Below are 6,946 nucleotides of genomic sequence, written 5' to 3' on the forward strand. Positions count from 1 at the left end.
CTTGGTGCGAAAATGGTAGTAGAAAAGTACGCAAAGTCGGCAATCAGTAGTGAATTTCCTTTTGCGAATTTTAATTTATTTGCAGGAAAATTGGCATTTCAAACGAAGTAGCAATAATTATACCTGAATTTTGTAATTTATTTCATTGGTTAATTGTGCTTTATTTGAATATAAAAATAAACATATTGCACAAAAAACGTATACTTCTATTTCACACGTACATAAGCTACTATTTTTTTAATTTGCAATGAAGCAACACGGTGCCACGGATAAGGGAGCTGTGCGAGAGAGACAACTGGCAGTTTATCGAACCATTAATTATTGAATTATGTGTGCGCCCACCACTGTCGTTTACGGTGTAAGCGATGCTGCAGTCACAATAGTGCTTCAGTACAAAATACCTTTAGTGTAGCTTAACAATGGTAAATTAAAAACAAAAATTAAAAAAACCAATTTCTTTACTTGAGAGGAGTTATTACCATTAATATTACCTAATAACACCTCAGGGGACCTCTGACTTCTCAAATGACACCTCATTAGTGGAACTGCTTACATAGGAAAATAGAAAAAGGGAAACTAACAAAAAAACACCTTAGAGAAATAATATATATGATAGGGGAAATGTGAATGAGAGTGTGATAACGAACTTTCATGTTGCATCATTTGAAACACAGATCACTACAAAACATCATGCACAAGTACACATGTTTCACAATAACATATGTATGAAGACACTGTCGAATAATTGAAATCAAATCATGCATCCAATCTATGCATGTCAACATAAGCAACACATGCGACATAGTCAGCATTACTAATTACATTTTATATACGGGAAGAGATCTTGTAAATTTTTTAAGCACCCATTACAGTAAAATGCATTAGAGAATTGTCTAATTAAAAACCTGTGTATATTTTCATCCAAGGCAGGATCAAACACTATTAAAAATATGCTACAGCACAACAGCTTAGCAAAGTAGCAACGACATGCTAAAACAGTAGAGGTATTCTCGAAATCTTGCACGATGCACGGATTGCATGAAATGCAAAAATACTATTCCAAATTTCGAAGAGTACGAGAGCACCCCATTGCAAAGTGGAAGGATGCATGGGTAGCAAGCAGCGAAATTATATATCAAATACAATAACAAGCAAATACAGCAAAAGAAAATGTAGTGATCGATATGAGAGAAATATGTAGCAATTCCAACAACAAAACAACTAGCACAGGGTCGCATTTATCTTGCTATGCTATTTTTCAAAATATATACATGGGTTTCGACGTTGCATATTTTTCAGCGATAGGAAATGTTGTTTGCCATGTATTTTGTTGTTGTGTGTTTGGAAGTTATGCAATCCATGCAATCCGGCTACGTGCAATGGCTTTGCAAGATTTGGAGAATACCACATACTTGCATTTGTACTTCCTCTCCAGCAGGGTTGCGTGATTTCAAATCCTTTTTGATTTAAAATCCACCTTTAATTAACAAATATATTTGATTTGTGATTTGGTTTGTTGACCAAATAAAAAATAAAATTTATTTGTAATTTGATTTGTCAACCAAATACATTACAATACAAAAGAAAAACATTTTATTTGTGATTTGCTTGGTCAAGCAAATAAAAGATTTTTATTTATGATTTGCTTGGTCATCCCAATAAAAGATAAGTTTTATTTGTGATTTGATTCGACGAGCAAATAAGAAATAAAATTTATTTGTGATTTGAAAGGCCTCCAAATCAGAAATCAAGTTGATTTGTGATTTGATTTGTAGAGCGAATCAATTGGTTTCGTGGTTTTTTAGCTAAATATTACTTTTTTATGCAACACAAATGCGATATGCGATATCTTCCAACTTCGAGTTTTCGGGGTTCTCGGGACTACTTGGGGATTTTTGGGACTAATTCGGAGTTTTTGGAACTCCTTCGGGTTTTTCGAGACTTCTTCAGGTTTTTCAGGATTTTGGGACTAATTCGGTATTGTTGGGGCTATTTCGGGGTTTTCGAGACTACTCCGAGATTCGAGGTTCTCGGGATCTTGGGGACTACTCCGGGTTTTTGGGGACCAATTCGGAATTTTTGGGACTACTTGGGGTTTTTCGAAATTATTTAGAGATTTTCGGGATTCTCGAGAATATATCGGGATTATTTCGGGAATGTTGGACTATTCGAGATTTACAGGGTTCTCGGGACTATATTGGGATCTTCGGGATTACGTCGTGATTTTCGGAACTATTTCGGGTTTTTCGAGACTACTTCGAGATTTTCAGGATTTTTGCGACTATTTCGGTACTTTTGGACTATTTCGGGATTTTCGAGATTTCTGCGGGATTTTCAGGACTATTCCGTGGTTTTCGAGACTACTTGGAGATTTTCNAATTTTTGCGACTATTTCGGTACTTTTGGACTATTTCGGGATTTTCGAGATTTCTTCGGGATTTTCAGGACTATTCCGTGGTTTTCGAGACTACTTGGAGATTTTCGGGGTTCTCGGGACTATATCGGGATCTTCGGGACTACTTCGGTATTTTTGGGACCAATTAGGAATTTCTGGGACTATTTCGGGTTTTTAGAGACTACTTCCGAGGTTTTCGGAGTTCTCGGGACTATATCGGGATCTTCGGGACTACTTCGGTATTTTTGGGACCAATTAGGAATTTCTGGGACTATTTCGGGTTTTTAGAGACTACTTCCGAGGTTTTCGGAGTTCTCGGGACTATATCGGGATTTCTTCTTCTCGGAGAAGTCTAGAGAAACCCGAAATAGTTCCCAAAATACCGAATTATTACCGCTTATACCGAAGAAGTCTCGAAAATCTTGAATTAGTGGAAAAATTCCGAGGTAGTCCTGCAGATCCCGATTTAGAGCCGAGGTATGGATATGTTCCATAGTAAGGTTTGAATATATCAGGGGTGGGCAAGGCCGAGGCCGGAAAGAGCCACATGTAAATTCTAAATGCTACAAAGAGCCACAAAAAATATATTTTTAAACAAAATTATTATTAGAAATGAAAAACATTAATTTTATTATTATTCTAATGTNAAAACTAAATTATTATTAGAAATGAAAAACATTAATTTTATTATTATTCTAATGTGCGTATGATAGATATTAAAGAAAATTCAAAAGATCCACTTGGCCAAATTTTCAAAATCTGGTTTTGCGCCAGTTAAAGCCGTTCGCAACAGTTCTGTTAAATGTTGGTTAGTCAATAGGTACGTTCGTTTAAAATCTCCAGTAAAAAATGTCAAACATCAAAATTCCGGCGAAATGTCATCTGTTCCCTCACAAGAAAAAAATACCCAAAATAGTACGCGAACAGAAAATTTGCAGAAACTTGCAAGTTAGACGAACAGCTGATAGAAATTTTGTTTATATTCAAAAGTATAAAACTGAAAACGTAAGAAAACAAATCCCGAAGTCTTATCCTGACACAGTTCACTGACTAAACGAATAATTACTTATTTCTTACAAGTATAATTAGTCGCACTTTACTATTTTAACTTCCAAACCATCAAACTCAATTTGGGAACTTGCGTAAATTTCAATCAGCTGTTTTTGATCAGCTGTTTTCTTGTTGGCAAATTGCTGTTAGCAAAAATTTTTCCAGCAGAAATTAGCTGTTGCTCAAAATGAAATGCCATTTTGTTCCCTCAATTTCCCCTACTTTGCAAGATTTTTGCGGATATTTTAAATCTGGTACTTGTTGCCGGAATTCAAGCAATAGCTAAGCTTAATGTTGCATTTCCAGTGCCTTATCTTCTTTTATCTTCTTCGCTTTTCTTAAAGAGGAGTATATCGGATATTTTAAATTCCTCCTCAATTATAGCCGTCATCGATTCGCCACTTCTCACTCGCTATGTTTGAGTTCCGGTCGCTTAAGGAAAAATTTTGCACGTGAAAGCAGCAACAAAGTTAGCTAGCACGGATAGACGATAGCGAGTTTGGTTGTACCTCATTGAGTTCTTTCGTTTCGCCACTCGCTAACTGTTGGCGAATCGATGACGGCTTATGTTACATAAAAAAGGGTTTATCAAGTATACATTTAAATAATTTCAAATCGGCAAATCTTTTTTCAAAATCTGCTTTTAAATCATGTGCAATATTTTTTTCTAGCCATGGAAAATGATAAAATATATGTTTTTTGAGATCATGAATAAAATGACGTAGTTTAGCTTCCAAACTAAAAAAAATTTGCGACAAATCAAAAGCATTTTTATTCTCTCCTTGTAGAGACAAATACAAGTTTTACAAATGTTCCATCATATCCGTAAAAAACATTAAGTTAGAAAGCCAATTTTCATTCTCCAATTGCGGGCAATGTTCTGATCTCAATTTGCGTATGTGTATATAAAAAGAATAAAATAAAAAACAACACAATGGAAAAGAATGTCCAGCAAAGAAATATGTATTTTAAAAAGAAAAGAGCAAAAATGTTCTAAGCAAAGCGAATGTAAAAAGAGCCGCACTTTGCTAAGGAAAGAGCCGCATTTGGCTCAAAGTGCCGCGTTTGCCCACCGTTGGTATATATGAATTTGTAAAAGGGAATGTAAAAAGAGCCGCACTTTGCTAAGGAAAAGCCGCATTTGGCTCAAAGAGCCGCGTTTGCCCACCGTTGGTATATATGAATTTGTAAAAGGGATCGTGGAGTATGGGCGAGGAATTTTTAAACAGCTATAAATTGGGAACCATGAGTCAAATGAACTTGAAATTTGGTATGCAGACATATATGCAGGGAGGTGTTTAGTGTAAAGTATATATAAATGAGTTTGTAAAAGGGGATAAATATGTATTCGTCTATTAGATCACTCGTATACAGTGTACGAAAATAAACTATATTGTACGTTACTATTTCGTTTCGTTTATTACTTTAACAGTTCGGTACAATACGAAACAAAACGGCTGAGTTCACTTTGGCGATAGTACACTACAGTAGTTTAGTAGTTACAGACGAAACAACAAACGAAATGAATCGTGCAGGGAAAATATATTTATGTATGCACATATATACAATAAACAAATACAAAACGAATGGCTGCAATGAATAAAAAAAATAAAAATGTTTTTTAATTGAATTGGATATGAAAATTTACAGAAAAAATTATTTTTCACGTAATTGAAACGTTTGCATACATATAAAACGTACCCTATGGTACAATTGTCACAAACGAAAAGCAAACGTTTCTCGTTGGGGAAAATGACAGTGAATCTTACAATTTGTTTCTGACTATTTACAAAACTGTACAAAACCACAAATGATATGATGATCGATGAGCAAATGGGAATTGTTTTGTACAGTTTATTTTCGTACCCTGCTCGTATATCTAAAACTGTGTTTGTTTTTTTTTATTTCATTTCGAAATGGAAAGATTAAATCGTTTTTTTGATCCCGCGATGCTGTTAAATGAAAAGTGTTCATTCATAATGAATAAAACTAGAGATGGGCAAAACTCGTGCTTTTCTACGTGACACGTCGTGTCACCTTTTTCACGCATGAGCGTGAGCGGCTTTCAGTGAAAAATCACGTAATATCCGTGATCGTGCGTGCCTGAAATTTTCGCGTGCGTAAGTGTGCGTGAGTTAGATTTTCGTCAATCACGTAATTTTCACATATGTATGTATGTACTTATTTGTATTTTAATCTAAAATAAATTCGTAAACTTACTGTTTAACTTTCACTAGAGTGGCGACATTTATTCTTTTTCCTTTGACATTGGAGGCATTCTATAATATTAAGTTAATGAATTGATAGACGCTTCAAAAAAGCTTGTAGGTTATTTTAAACATACCGAACTCAATAAGAAACTATCAAAGTCTTTAAAGCAACATGTTAAGACACGGTGGAACTCGTTATTTATAATGCTGTCAAGCATTCACGAAAGGCGACAAGAAGTTCAACAGTTGTTAATAGAAAGAAATGAGCTTCATAAACTATCTAAAATTTATTTATTTATTTGTTTGGTCTACAGAAAATTGTTTTCTTACAGACAAATGAGAATAGAACATTTAAATACATAGTAATTTATAATAATAATAATAATAACAGCATAAAATAGCAGGTTTGGTAGCTGGCGAGGCCTAGTCTTCAGTCTACTTTTTTGTGCGGCGGGCGGAAAGACCTAGTTTCCGCTCCGCGCTGCGGACAGGCTGTTGATAAAGGTCGGTAAGGCCGGGTTTCCGCTCCTTGTTCCCGAAGACATTACTTTGTATGTGTGGCAGGCGGAAAGCTTTGGTTTCCGCTCCGCGCTATGAACAAGCTTTTGCACATGGTCGGATAGAACGAGTTTCCGATCCATGTTCCCGAAGTCATTACTTTGAATGTGTGGCAAGCGGAAAGCTCTAGTTTCCGCTCCGCACTGTGGACAAGCTGTTCAGCATGGTCGAAAAGAACGAGTTTCCGATCCATGTTCCCGAAGTCATTACTTTGAGTGTGTGACAGGCGGAAAGCTCTAGTTTCCGCTCCGCGCTGTGGACAAGCTGTTGATCATGGTCGGAAAAACCGAGTTTCCGATCCATGCTCGTATTGTCTTACGCGGTCGCGAAAATATACGAAGCCGATTACAGTTGTACTAAGCAGTCATAGGTATTGTGTAATTTATCGTTCCCGGTTAAAGATATAAATTTATTTAGTTACAAAAAAGCGATTCACGTTTACGTTTATCTCATAAACTGAACCGTTTAAAAAGTTACAGTTTATATCTGCAGAACAGCGCGAACATATAATAGGGACAGTAAAAGCAATGCTTGAAGATAACTTATGTAGACATGCACTTGAAGAAAAGGGCGCTCGCCCTCAGCACGATTCCCAAATTCTGGATGATGATATTCCTTCTACCTCGAAAAGGGCAAAAACCCGTGCAACTTTTGACGAATTCAAAGATGCGACAAATGAATCTGCAGAAACAGTTTTTGAAGAAGTTAATACGTAAATACAGATTTATTTGAA

This window comes from Rhagoletis zephyria, unplaced genomic scaffold, assembly GCF_001687245.7.
Source record: "Rhagoletis zephyria isolate East Lansing unplaced genomic scaffold, Rhagoletis_zephyria_1.1 Rzeph_scaffold_05117, whole genome shotgun sequence".
Taxonomy (NCBI): Eukaryota; Metazoa; Arthropoda; class Insecta; order Diptera; family Tephritidae; genus Rhagoletis; species Rhagoletis zephyria.